Source organism: Myxine glutinosa, chromosome 4 (assembly GCF_964187855.1).
Source record: "Myxine glutinosa chromosome 4, kmMyxGlut1.1, whole genome shotgun sequence".
Lineage (NCBI taxonomy): Eukaryota > Metazoa > Chordata > Myxini > Myxiniformes > Myxinidae > Myxine > Myxine glutinosa.
Window position 1 is genome coordinate 195,395,997 of NC_136264.1, and position 15,152 is coordinate 195,411,148.

Here is a 15,152-nt window from a genome sequence, read left to right on the forward strand (position 1 = left end):
AGGGTCGTTTCATGCTCGCGGCTTGCATGCACCATTGGGGTCGTTCCTCGCTCGACTCACAGGCACCGTTAGGGTCGTTCCTCTCTCAGCTCGCATGCACCGTTAGGGTCATTGCGGCTCAGCTCACATGCACCGTTGGGGTCGTTCCTCTCTCAGCTCGCATGCACCGTTAGGGTCGTTTCATGCTCGCGGCTCGCATGCACTTTCGGGGTCGTTCCGCGCTCAGCCCGCATGCGCCATTGGGGTCGTTCCTCTCTCAGCTCGCATGCACCGTTAGGGTCATTGCGGCTCAGCTCACATGCACCGTTGGGGTCGTTCCTCTCTCAGCTCGCATGCGCCGTTAGGGTCGTTTCATGCTCGCGGCTCACATGCACTGTTGGGGTCGTTCCGCGCTCAGCCCGCATGCACCATTGGGGTCGTTCTCTCTCGGCTCGCATGCACAGTTAGGGTCGTTTCATGCTCGCGGCTCGCATGCACCTTTGGGGTCGTTCCGTGCTCAGTTCGCATGCACCCTTGGGGTCGTTCCTCACTCAGCTCGCATGCACCTTTGGGGTCGTTCCTCACTCAGCTCACATGCACCTTTGGGGTCGTTCCGTGCTCGGCTCGCATGCACCGTCGGTGTCGTTCTGCGCTCCGCTCGTATATGAAGGTGGTGCTGCGTTCAGTTCACACCGTCAGGGTCGTTCCTCGCTCGGTTCGCACTTGAGGGTAGGTGTGCGTTCAGTTCACACCGTCAGGGTCGTTCCTCGCTCGGTTCGCACATGAAGGTGGTGCTGCGTTCAGCTCGCACCGTCAGGGTCGTTCCGTGCACGGCTCGCACATGAGGATCGCTCCTCGTACCTGCGCTCAGCTCATATCCTGCGCTCAGCTCGCACCGTCAGGGACGTTTCGTATTCGACGTTATGGTCGCGTTGTGACCGTCGTTTCCGGGAGGGCTCGTGCCTGTTACGTGTTAGGGGTTGCACCCCGAGGACCTCTGCCTCCTGTCCTTTCTTTCCCGCCGTTCCAAACGCAGTTTCCCCATTTGTTGTGTTGTGCACACCTGAGCTGAGCGGAGCCCCGCCCCTTCACAATCCTATCCTTTCCGCAAAACCTACAAACGTCGTTGATTAACCGGACATGGTTCATGAATGGTGGCCGAAAGCAAATGTGACGTCACTCGAGGCTCGATGGTGAAGTCACGGGACGGGACGAATCCCACAATGGGATTCGAGTAATGGAGCGGTCGGTCGTGTTCGGTCTGCTCGTCGCATGAAGACCGCACGTTGGTACCACCTTCGGCTGATCACGTGTTTCAAGGTCTCTCCTTAATGGGGTTGCAGAGGAACGATGTCGTGGAAAGAACACCAAAGTTATGTGGAACGAGTTACCAGGACCAAGACCCTTGGAAATCGATCGATGACCCTTTGATTAGCCTAATCCAGACATTATAATTCGGACTTCAGATGAACGTTGACCCTCGGAGGATAATACAATTTGAATTTTAAAAACATGGTGGACATGTTGGGAGTGTGAGGACGAATTGATTCCATTTTGGTTCAGGTCGTGATGCGGGTCAACAGGGATGCATTAATGTCCAAAAAATCGTTTTTAAAGCCTGGGCCGAGGCCCGAGGGGGTTTCTGGGTCTCGGCCCGAGGGGGTGATTGCCACAGATAATACAGATAATTCCCTTTTGCCGCCGAACTTGTTATACAATCCAATCCTGCCTTTGGATGGAAACATTAAAACACAAACGCAACCACAACCACAACCACATCCACATGAGAACCTCCACTCTTGTAACAACACCGGCAATTATAAGAGAAATTTCACCAATCAACACGCAACGCCCACTGCTTACATATCCTCCACGCAACTCCCACTGCTTACATATCCTACACACCACTCAAACTGCTTACATATCCTCCACGCACCTCCCACTGCTTACATATCCTCCATGCAACTCCCACTGCTTACATATCCTCCACGCAACGCCCACTGCTTACATATCCTCCATGCAACTCCCACTGCTTAATTATCCTCCACACCACTCCAACTGCTTACATATCCTCCACGCAACTCCCGCTGCTTATATACCCTCCACGTCACTCCTTACATGTCACCCACACAACTCCTTACATATCATTCACACCACTCCCCCTGCTTACATATCCTCCACACCACTCTCACTGCCACTGCTTCCATATCCTCCACGCCACTCCCACTGCTTACATATCCTCCACACCACTCCCACTGCTTCCATATCCTCCATGCCATTCCCACTGCTTACATATCCTCCATGCCACTGCCACTGCTTACATATCATCCACGCCACTCCCACGGCTTACATATCCTCCACACCATTCCCACTGCTTCTATATCCTCCACACCATTCACACTGCTTCCATATCCTCCACACCACTCCCACTGCTTCCATATCTTCCACGCCACTCCCACTGCTTACATGTTTCCACGCCACTCCCACTGCTTACATATACTCCACACCATTCCCACTGATTCCATATCCTCCATGCCACTCCCACTGCTTACATCTCCTCCACACCACTCCCACTGCTTACATATCCTCCATGCCACTCCCATTGCTTACATGGCCTCCATGCCACTCCCACTGCTTACATATCCCCCACACCGCTCCCATTGCTTACATATCCCCCACGCCACTCCCACTGCTTACATACCCTCCACGCCACTCCCACTGCTTACATTTCGTCCATGCCACTCACACTGCCTACATATCCTCCACGCCACTCCCACTGCTTACATATCAACACCACTCCAACTGCTTACATGTCCTCCACGCCACTCCCATTGCTTACATTTCCTCCCCGCCACTCACACTGCTTACATTCCCCCCCATGCCACTACGACTGCTGACATATCCTCCACGCCACTCCCGCTGCTTACATTTCCTCCACACCACTCCCACTGCTTACATATCCTCCACACCACTCCCACCGCTTCCATATCCGCCACACCACTCCCACTGCTTCCATATCCTCCACACCACTCCCACTGCTTCCATATCCTCCACACCACTCCCACTCCTTACATATCCTCCACGCCACTCCCACTCCTTACATATCCTCCATGCCACTCACACCCTCCACCCATTTGCCATGTTTAAACACGCCCTCCCCCGCCCACTCCTTCCCCACACCTATTTGCCATGTTTAAATACGGCCCCACTCCTTCCCCACACCCATATGCCATGTTTAAACACGCCCCCCCCCCCGCCTACTCCTTCCCCACACCCATATGCCATGTTTAAACACGCCCCCCCCGCCTACTCCTTCCCCACACCCATATGCCATGTTTAAACACGCCCCCCCTCCCCCCGCCTACTCCTTCCCCACACCCATATGCCATGTTTAAACACGCCCCCCCTCCCCCCGCCTACTCCTTCCCCACACCCATATGCCATGTTTAAACACGCCCCCCCCCCCGCCTACTCCTTCCCCACACCCATATGCCATGTTTAAACACGCCCCCCCTCCCCCCGCCTACTCCTTCCCCACACCCATATGCCATGTTTAAACACGCCCCCCCTCCCCCCGCCTACTCCTTCCCCACACCCATATGCCATGTTTAAACACGCCCCCCCTCCCCCCGCCTACTCCTTCCCCACACCCATATGCCATGTTTAAACACGCCCCCCCCCGCCTACTCCTTCCCCACACCCATATGCCATGTTTAAACACGCCCCCTCCCCCGCCCACTCCTTCCCCACACCTATTTGCCATGTTTAAATACGCCCCCACTCCTTCCCCACACCCATATGCCATGTTTAAACACGCCCCTCCCCACACCCATATGCCATGTTTAAACACGCCCCCCCCGCCCACTCCTTCCCCACACCCATTTGCCATGTTTAAACACGCCCCCCCTCCCCCCATTTGCCATGTTTAAACACTCCCCCCTCCCCCCCATTTGCCATGTTTAAACACGCCCCCTCCCCCCCATTTGCCATGTTTAAACACGCCCCCCTTCCCCCCACCCATTTGCCATGTTTAAACACGCCCCTCCCCTCTCTTCCATTCCCGTCCCGCCCCCTTGCTCAAACACAACTCCCCCAATGCAAACACAGCCTTCCCCTCATTTAACCGCCCTCATCCCCATGTTCAAACAACCCTCCCACCGCCGATCCCTTGACGCTAAAAATACTCCTCCCGCTGCCTCCTTCCTCTCACTGACACACACCATCCCATCCCCTCACACCTGCTCAAATACACTCCTAATTGACCGTGATCCCCCAACCCCTCAACTGCAATTGAAAATCTCCTCAACAGTGACGTCCCTCCCACAGCCTCGATTCCCCAATCCCTCGGGCCCTCTTATTGCGATTTGAAGGTGGCTGAAGGAGATGCCGCCAAATCGGCACACCTGCACAAAATCCCAAAGGTAGAGCCTGCCAAGGGTTCTTGTTCCCTGAAATAATAACATTGTTGCCCGATTCGAATGATATTTCGGTGAGACCATCTGGATCATCCCAGATAAAAACCGAGCTCCAAATTCCAGGACTAACCGCGTCGTGAGTCGCAACTTCATCCTAAAGAAGCCGTTCGCAATACAAGGAAAAGAGTCCGACTCGTGACGTACCATTTGGGATTCCAGGACAACGTGGAGTAAGTGAGGGCTCGGTCCCCAAACATTGGGCACGGCGCCTGCGACAACGCGCACACCGAACGGTCGACCTCAGGGTCGCGCCGACAAATCCTCAAAATGAATATCAATTCCCCACGGCGGGATTCTGATCCCTCCGCAGACAACGAAGGACACAACACGTCGTCCGCCGCTCGTTTTCCACATCTCATTCTGCACATCGTTCATACTGTCGACGCAGTTTCTCAGCAACTTGTCCGAGGTGGTTTGCCATTGCCTTCCCAGTGTCGTTGGCCCACATAATCCCTCCCTCGAAGCCGATGCTCCAACCGTTACGCCATTGTTCTTAGGATAGAAATAGACATCCACAATTGTGAAGTTGTTGTTGTTGCCACTTTTTCAGTTTGTGAAACTTAACGGCGACAGAGAACAACAACAAAATGTTCAGCCCAAAAATAGAAACCGAGCAGACAAGGAATGGGGATACCTTGGGACCAATTGGAACAGCTGGAGGAAGTCTGCGTTGCAGATGACATTTGTCTGATGTCACAATCCTTAAATAGCAAGCAGGAGAGAGTAAATACAGGAGTATACGTGATACATACAAGACAGAAATCATGAACATACATGATCCATGGCATGTTGGCGTTAACATATCTGGGGACCATGGTGACCACAACAGGAAAGGAAGATGCAGATGGAATACAACAGATACAAAAGTCAAAAGGGAAAGGACGAGTCATTCATGAGACTCAAGGAACTTTGGAAATCGAACAAGTGCGACACGAATCTTGGAAAGACTTACTATTTGGAAGCTAATCTTGGAAAGGCTTACTATTTGGAAGCGAATCTTGGAAAAGCTTACTATTTGGAAGCGAATCTTGGAAAGGCTTACTATTTGGAAGCGAATCTTGGAAAGGCTTACTATTTGGAAGCTAATCTTGGAAAGGCGTACTATTTGGAAGCTAATCTTGCAAAGGCTTACTATTTGGAAGCGAATCTTGGAAAGACTTACTATTTGGAAGCGAATCTTGGAAAGGCTTACTATTTGGAAGCGAATCTTGGAAAGACTTACTATTTGGAAGCGAATCTTGGAAAGGCTTACTATTTGGAAGCTAATCTTGGAAAGGCTTACTATTTGGAAGCGAATCTTGGAAAGGCTTACTATTTGGAAGCGAATCTTGGAAAGGCTTACTATTTGGAAGCGAATCTTGGAAAGGCTTACTATTTGGAAGCGAATCTTGGAAAGACTTACTATTTGGAAGCGAATCTTGGAAAGACTTACTATTTGGAAGCGAATCTTGGAAAGACTTACTATTTGGAAGCGAATCTTGGAAAGGCTTACTATTTGGAAGCGAATCTTGGAAAGGCTTACTATTTGGAAGCGATTCTTGGAAAGGCTTACTATTTGGAAGCGAATCTTGGAAAGGCTTACTATTTGGAAGCGAATCTTGGAAAGACTTACTACTTGGAAGCGAATCTTGGAAAGGCTTACTATTTGGAAGCGATTCTTGGAAAGGCTTACTATTTGGAAGCGAATCTTGGAAAGGCTTACTATTTGGAAGCGAATCTTGGATAGGCTTACTATTTGGAAGCTAATCTTGGAAAGACTTACTATTTGGAAGCGAATCTTGGAAAGGCTTACTATTTGGAAGCGAATCTTGGAAAGGCTTACTATTTGGAAGCGAATCTTGGAACGGCTTACTATTTGGAAGCTAATCTTGGAAAGGCTTACTATTTGGAAGCTAATCTTGGAAAGGCTTACTATTTGGAAGCGAATCTTGGAAAGGCTTACTAGTTGGAAGCGAATCTTGGAAAGGCTTACTATTTGGAAGCTAATCTTGGAAAGACTTACTATTTGGAAGCGAATCTTGGAAAGACTTACTATTTGGAAGCGAATCTTGGAAAGGCTTACTATTTGGAAGCGAATCTTGGAAAGACTTACTATTTGGAAGCGAATCTTGGAAAGACTTACTATTTGGAAGCGAATCTTGGAAAGGCTTACTATTTGGAAGCGAATCTTGGAAAGACTTACTATTTGGCAGCGAATCTTGGAAAGGCTTACTATTTGGCAGCGAATCTTGGAAAGGCTTACTATTTGGAAGCGAATCTTGGAAAGACACTATTTGGCAGCGAATCTTGGAAAGGCTTACTATTTGGCAGCGAATCTTGGAAAGGCTTACTATTTGGCAGCGAATCTTGGGAAGGCTTACTATTTGAAAGCGAATCTTGGAAAGGCTTACTATTTGGCAGCGAATCTTGGAAAGGCTTACTATTTGGCAGCGAATCTTGGAAAGGCTTACTATTTGGAAGCGAATCTTGGAAAGACTTGCTATTTGGAAGCGAACCTTGGAAAGGCTTACTATTTGGAAGCGAATCTTGGGAAGGCTTACTATTTGAAAGCGAATCTTGGAAAGGCTTACTATTTGGAAGCGAACCTTGGAAAGGCTTACTATTTGGAAGCGAATCTTGGAAAGGCTTACTATTTGGAAGCGAATCTTGGAAAGGCTTACTATTTGGAAGCGAATCTTGGAAAGACACTATTTGGAAGCGAATCTTGGAAAGACTTGCTATTTGGAAGCGAACCTTGGAAAGGCTTACTATTTGGAAGCGAATCTTGGAAAGGCTTACTATTTGGAAGCGAATCTTGGAAAGACTTACTATTTGGAAGCGAATCTTGGAAAGACTTACTATTTAGAAGCTAATCTTGGAAAGGCTTACTATTTGGAAGCGAATCTTGGAAAGGCTTACTATTTGGAAGCGAATCTTGGAAAGACGAACTATTTGGAAGCCAATCTTGGAAAGACTTACTATTTGGAAGCGAATCTTGGAAAGGCTTACTATTTGGAAGCTAATCTTGGAAAGACTTACTATTTGGAAGCGAATCGTGGAAAGACTTACTATTTGGAAGCGAATCTTGGAAAGGCTTACTATTTGGAAGCGAATCTTGGAAAGATTTACTATTTGGAAGCTAATCTTGGAAAGACTTACTATTTGGAAGCGAATCTTGGAAAGACTTACTATTTGGAAGCTAATCTTGGAAATACTTACTATTTAGAAGCGAATCTTGGAAAGACTTACGATTTGGAAGCGAATCTTGGAAAGACACTATTTGGAAGCGAATCTTGGAAAGACTTACTATTTGGCAGCGAATCTTGGAAAGGCTTACTATTTGGAAGCGAATCTTGGAAAGGCTTACTATTTGGAAGCGAATCTTGGAAAGACACTATTTGGAAGCGAATCTTGGAAAGACTTACTATTTGGCAGCGAATCTTGGAAAGGCTTACTATTTGGAAGCGAATCTTGGAAAGACTTACTATTTGGAAGCGAATCTTGGAAAGGCTTACTATTTGGAAGCGAATCTTGGAAAGACTTACTATTTGGAAGCGAATCTTGGAAAGACTTACTATTTGGAAGCGAATCTTGGAAAGGCTTACTATTTGGAAGCTAATCTTGGAAAGGCTTACTATTTGGAAGCGAATCTTGGAAAGGCTTACTATTTGGAAGCGAATCTTGGAAAGGCTTACTATTTGGAAGCGAATCTTGGAAAGGCTTACTATTTGGAAGCGAATCTTGGAAAGACTTACTATTTGGAAGCGAATCTTGGAAAGACTTACTACTTGGAAGCGAATCTTGGAAAGGCTTACTATTTGGAAGCGAATCTTGGAAAGGCTTACTATTTGGAAGCGAATCTTGGAAAGGCTTACTATTTGGAAGCGAATCTTGGATAGGCTTACTATTTGGAAGCGAATCTTGGAAAGGCTTACTATTTGGAAGCGAATCTTGGAAAGGCTTACTATTTGGAAGCTAATCTTGGAAAGGCTTACTATTTGGAAGCTAATCTTGGAAAGGCTTACTATTTGGAAGCTAATCTTGGAAAGGCTTACTATTTGGAAGCGAATCTTGGAAAGGCTTACTATTTGGAAGCGAATCTTGGAAAGGCTTACTATTTGGAAGCTAATCTTGGAAAGACTTACTATTTGGAAGCGAATCTTGGAAAGACTTACTATTTGGAAGCGAATCTTGGAAAGGCTTACTATTTGGAAGCGAATCTTGGAAAGACTTACTATTTGGAAGCGAATCTTGGAAAGACTTACTATTTGGAAGCGAATCTTGGAAAGGCTTACTATTTGGAAGCGAATCTTGGAAAGACTTACTATTTGGAAGCGAATCGTGGAAAGACTTACTATTTGGAAGCGAATCTTGGAAAGACTTACAATTTAGAAGCGAATCTTGGAAAGACTTACTATTTGGAAGCGAATCTTGGAAAGACTTACTATTTGGCAGCGAATCTTGGAAAGACGTACGATTTGGAAGCGAATCTTGGAAAGACTTACTATTTGGAAGCGAATCTTGGAAAGACTTACTATTTGGAAGCGAATCTTGGAAAGGCTTACTATTTGGAAACTAATCTTGGAAAGACTTACTATTTGGAAGCGAATCTTGGAAAGACTTACTATTTGGAAGCGAATCTTGGAAAGACTTACTATTTGGAAGCGAATCTTGGAAAGACTTACTATTTGGAAGCGAATCTTGGAAAGGCTTACTATTTGGAAGCGAATCTTGGAAAGACTTACTATTTGGAAGCGAATCTTGGAAAGACTTACTATTTGGAAGCGAATCTTGGAAAGGCTTACTATTTGGAAGCGAATCTTGGAAAGACTTACTATTTGGAAGCGAATCTTGCAAAGACTTGCTATTTGGAAGCGAATCTTGGAAAGACTTACTATTTGGAAGCCAATCTTGGAAAGACTTACTATTTGGAAGCCAATCTTGGAAAGACTTACTATTTGGAAGCGAATCTTGGAAAGGCCTTACTATTTGGAAACTAATCTTGGAAAGACTTACTATTTGGAAGCGAATCTTGGAAAGGCTTACTATTTGGAAGCTAATCTTGGAAAGACTTACTATTTGGAAGCGAATCTTGGAAAGACTTACTATTTGGAAGCTAATCTTGGAAAGACTTACTATTTAGAAGCGAATCTTGGAAAGACTTACTATTTGGAAGCGAATCTTGGAAAGACACTATTTGGAAGCGAATCTTGGAAAGACTTACTATTTGGCAGCGAATCTTGGAAAGGCTTACTATTTGGAAGCGAATCTTGGAAAGACTTGCTATTTGGAAGCGAATCTTGGAAAGGCTTACTATTTGGAAGCGAATCTTGGAAAGACTTGCTATTTGGAAGCGAATCTTGGAAAGACTTACTATTTGGAAGCGAATCTTGGAAAGACTTACTATTTGGAAGCGAATCTTGGAAAGACTTGCTATTTGGAAGCGAATCTTGGAAAGACTTACTATTTGGAAGCTAATCTTGGAAAGACTTACTATTTAGAAGCGAATCTTGGAAAGACTTACTATTTGGAAGCGAATCTTGGAAAGACACTATTTGGAAGCGAATCTTGGAAAGACTTACTATTTGGCAGCGAATCTTGGAAAGGCTTACTATTTGGCAGCGAATCTTGGAAAGGCTTACTATTTGGAAGCGAATCTTGGAAAGACTTACTACTTGGAAGCGAATCTTGGAAAGACTTACTATTTGGAAGCGAATCTTGGAAAGACTTACTATTTGGAAGCGAATCTTGGAAAGGCTTACTATTTGGAAGCTAATCTTGGAAAGACTTACTATTTGGAAGCGAATCTTGGAAAGGCTTACTATTTGGAAGCGAATCTTGGAAAGACTTACTATTTGGAAGCGAATCTTGGAAAGACTTACTATTTGGAAGCGAATCGTGGAAAGGCTTACTACTTGGAAGCTAATCTTGGAAAGGCTTACTATTTGGAAGCGAATCTTGGAAAGGCTTACTATTTGGAAGCGAATCTTGGAAAGGCTTACTATTTGGAAGCGAATCTTGGAAAGGCTTACTATTTGGAAGTGAATCTTGGAAAGACTTACTATTTGGAAGCGAATCTTGGAAAGACTTACTACTTGGAAGCGAATCTTGGAAAGGCTTACTATTTGGAAGCGAATCTTGGAAAGGCTTACTATTTGGAAGCGAATCTTGGAAAGGCTTACTATTTGGAAGCGAATCTTGGAAAGGCTTACTATTTGGAAGCTAATCTTGGAAAGACTTACTATTTGGAAGCGAATCTTGGAAAGGCTTACTATTTGGAAGCGAATCTTGGAAAGGCTTACTATTTGGAAGCGAATCTTGGAAAGGCTTACTATTTGGAAGCGAATCTTGGAAAGGCTTACTATTTGGAAGCTAATCTTGGAAAGGCTTACTATTTGGAAGCGAATCTTGGAAAGGCTTACTATTTGGAAGCGAATCTTGGAAAGGCTTACTATTTGGAAGCTAATCTTGGAAAGACTTACTATTTGGAAGCGAATCTTGGAAAGACTTACTATTTGGAAGCGAATCTTGGAAAGGCTTACTATTTGGAAGCGAATCTTGGAAAGACTTACTATTTGGAAGCGAATCTTGGAAAGACTTACTATTTGGAAGCGAATCTTGGAAAGGCTTACTATTTGGAAGCGAATCTTGGAAAGACTTACTATTTGGAAGCGAATCGTGGAAAGACTTACTATTTGGAAGCGAATCTTGGAAAGACTTACAATTTAGAAGCGAATCTTGGAAAGACTTACTATTTGGAAGCGAATCTTGGAAAGACTTACTATTTGGCAGCGAATCTTGGAAAGACGTACGATTTGGAAGCGAATCTTGGAAAGACTTACTATTTGGAAGCGAATCTTGGAAAGACTTACTATTTGGAAGCGAATCTTGGAAAGGCTTACTATTTGGAAACTAATCTTGGAAAGACTTACTATTTGGAAGCGAATCTTGGAAAGACTTACTATTTGGAATCGAATCGTGGAAAGACTTACTATTTGGAAGCGAATCTTGGAAAGACTTACAATTTAGAAGCGAAGATTGGAAAGACTTACTATTTGGAAGCGAATCTTGGAAAGACTTACTATTTGGCAGCGAATCTTGGAAAGACGTACGATTTGGAAGCGAATCTTGGAAAGACTTACTATTTGGAAGCGAATCTTGGAAAGACTTACTATTTGGAAGCGAATCTTGGAAAGACTTACTATTTGGAAGCGAATCTTGGAAAGGCTTACTATTTGGAAACTAATCTTGGAAAGACTTACTATTTGGAAGCGAATCTTGGAAAGACTTACTATTTGGAAGCGAATCGTGGAAAGACTTACTATTTGGAAGCGAATCTTGGAAAGACTTACAATTTAGAAGCGAATCTTGGAAAGACTTACTATTTGGAAGCGAATCTTGGAAAGACTTACTATTTGGCAGCGAATCTTGGAAAGACGTACGATTTGGAAGCGAATCTTGGAAAGACTTACTATTTGGAAGCGAATCTTGGAAAGGCTTACTATTTGGAAGCGAATCTTGGAAAGACTTACTATTTGGAAGCGAATCTTGGAAAGGCTTACTATTTGGAAGCGAATCTTGGAAAGGCTTACTATTTGGAAGCGAATCTTGGAAAGACTTACTATTTGGAAGCGAATCTTGCAAAGACTTGCTATTTGGAAGCGAATCTTGGAAAGACTTACTATTTGGAAGCCAATCTTGGAAAGACTTACTATTTGGAAGCCAATCTTGGAAAGACTTACTATTTGGAAGCGAATCTTGGAAAGGCCTTACTATTTGGAAACTAATCTTGGAAAGACTTACTATTTGGAAGCGAATCTTGGAAAGGCTTACTATTTGGAAGCTAATCTTGGAAAGACTTACTATTTGGAAGCGAATCTTGGAAAGACTTACTATTTGGAAGCTAATCTTGGAAAGACTTACTATTTAGAAGCGAATCTTGGAAAGACTTACTATTTGGAAGCGAATCTTGGAAAGACACTATTTGGAAGCGAATCTTGGAAAGACTTACTATTTGGCAGCGAATCTTGGAAAGGCTTACTATTTGGAAGCGAATCTTGGAAAGACTTGCTATTTGGAAGCGAATCTTGGAAAGGCTTACTATTTGGAAGCGAATCTTGGAAAGACTTGCTATTTGGAAGCGAATCTTGGAAAGACTTACTATTTGGAAGCGAATCTTGGAAAGACTTACTATTTGGAAGCGAATCTTGGAAAGACTTGCTATTTGGAAGCGAATCTTGGAAAGACTTACTATTTGGAAGCTAATCTTGGAAAGACTTACTATTTGGAAGCGAATCTTGGAAAGACTTACTATTTGGAAGCTAATCTTGGAAAGACTTACTATTTGGAAGCGAATCTTGGAAAGACTTACTATTTGGAAGCAAATCTTGGAAAGACTTACTATTTGGAAGCGAATCTTGGAAAGACTTGATATTTGGAAGCGAATCTTGGAAAGGCTTACTATTTGGAAGCTAATCTTGGAAAGACTTACTATTTGGCAGCGAATCTTGGAAAGGCTTACTATTTGGAAGCGAATCTTGGAAAGACTTGCTATTTGGAAGCGAATCTTGGGAAGACTTACTATTTGGAAGCGAATCTTGGAAAGACTTGCTATTTGGAAGCGAATCTTGGAAAGACTTACTATTTGGAAGCGAATCTTGGGAAGGCTTACTATTTGAAAGCGAATCTTGGAAAGGCTTACTATTTGGCAGCGAATCTTGGAAAGGCTTACTATTTGGAAGCGAATCTTGGAAAGACACTATTTGGAAGCGAATCTTGGAAAGACTTGCTATTTGGAAGCGAACCTTGGAAAGGCTTACTATTTGGAAGCGAATCTTGGAAAGGCTTACTATTTGGAAGCGAATCTTGGAAAGACTTACTATTTGGAAGCGAATCTTGGAAAGACTTACTATTTAGAAGCTAATCTTGGAAAGGCTTACTATTTGGAAGCGAATCTTGGAAAGATTTACTATTTGGAAGCTAATCTTGGAAAGACTTACTATTTGGAAGCGAATCTTGGAAAGACTTACTATTTGGAAGCGAATCTTGGAAAGACTTACTATTTGGAAGCGAATCTTGGAAAGGCTTACTATTTGGAAGCGAATCTTGGAAAGACTTACTATTTGGAAGCGAATCGTGGAAAGACTTACTATTTGGAAGCGAATCTTGGAAAGACTTACAATTTAGAAGCGAATCTTGGAAAGACTTACTATTTGGAAGCGAATCTTGGAAAGACTTACTATTTGGCAGCGAATCTTGGAAAGACGTACGATTTGGAAGCGAATCTTGGAAAGACTTACTATTTGGAAGCGAATCTTGGAAAGACTTACTATTTGGAAGCGAATCTTGGAAAGGCTTACTATTTGGAAACTAATCTTGGAAAGACTTACTATTTGGAAGCGAATCTTGGAAAGACTTACTATTTGGAATCGAATCGTGGAAAGACTTACTATTTGGAAGCGAATCTTGGAAAGACTTACAATTTAGAAGCGAAGATTGGAAAGACTTACTATTTGGAAGCGAATCTTGGAAAGACTTACTATTTGGCAGCGAATCTTGGAAAGACGTACGATTTGGAAGCGAATCTTGGAAAGACTTACTATTTGGAAGCGAATCTTGGAAAGACTTACTATTTGGAAGCGAATCTTGGAAAGACTTACTATTTGGAAGCGAATCTTGGAAAGGCTTACTATTTGGAAACTAATCTTGGAAAGACTTACTATTTGGAAGCGAATCTTGGAAAGACTTACTATTTGGAAGCGAATCGTGGAAAGACTTACTATTTGGAAGCGAATCTTGGAAAGACTTACAATTTAGAAGCGAATCTTGGAAAGACTTACTATTTGGAAGCGAATCTTGGAAAGACTTACTATTTGGCAGCGAATCTTGGAAAGACGTACGATTTGGAAGCGAATCTTGGAAAGACTTACTATTTGGAAGCGAATCTTGGAAAGGCTTACTATTTGGAAGCGAATCTTGGAAAGACTTACTATTTGGAAGCGAATCTTGGAAAGGCTTACTATTTGGAAGCGAATCTTGGAAAGGCTTACTATTTGGAAGCGAATCTTGGAAAGACTTACTATTTGGAAGCGAATCTTGCAAAGACTTGCTATTTGGAAGCGAATCTTGGAAAGACTTACTATTTGGAAGCCAATCTTGGAAAGACTTACTATTTGGAAGCCAATCTTGGAAAGACTTACTATTTGGAAGCGAATCTTGGAAAGGCCTTACTATTTGGAAACTAATCTTGGAAAGACTTACTATTTGGAAGCGAATCTTGGAAAGGCTTACTATTTGGAAGCTAATCTTGGAAAGACTTACTATTTGGAAGCGAATCTTGGAAAGACTTACTATTTGGAAGCTAATCTTGGAAAGACTTACTATTTAGAAGCGAATCTTGGAAAGACTTACTATTTGGAAGCGAATCTTGGAAAGACACTATTTGGAAGCGAATCTTGGAAAGACTTACTATTTGGCAGCGAATCTTGGAAAGGCTTACTATTTGGAAGCGAATCTTGGAAAGACTTGCTATTTGGAAGCGAATCTTGGAAAGGCTTACTATTTGGAAGCGAATCTTGGAAAGACTTGCTATTTGGAAGCGAATCTTGGAAAGACTTACTATTTGGAAGCGAATCTTGGAAAGACTTACTATTTGGAAGCGAATCTTGGAAAGACTTGCTATTTGGAAGCGAATCTTGGAAAGACTTACTATTTGGAAGC

At 43.7% G+C, this 15,152-nt stretch overlaps 1 protein-coding gene across 6 annotated transcripts in view; it reads right to left on the reverse strand.

The window, feature by feature from the left end:
* LOC137425600 (caM kinase-like vesicle-associated protein) overlaps nt 1-5,007 on the reverse strand; it is a 141,278-nt gene extending 136,271 nt beyond the window's left edge. For 2 of the 6 annotated variants that reach the window (XM_078776854.1, XM_078776851.1), the window contains exon 1: nt 673-997. The gene's annotated coding sequence lies outside the window, so the exon portion shown is untranslated. Of the gene's footprint in view, nt 1-579; nt 998-4,598 lie in introns of those variants that run through there. The other 4 variants (XM_078776853.1, XM_068114188.2, XM_068114190.2 and 1 more) reach the window with 3 other exon arrangements.
* Between the last annotated feature and the right edge of the window lie 10,145 nt (nt 5,008-15,152).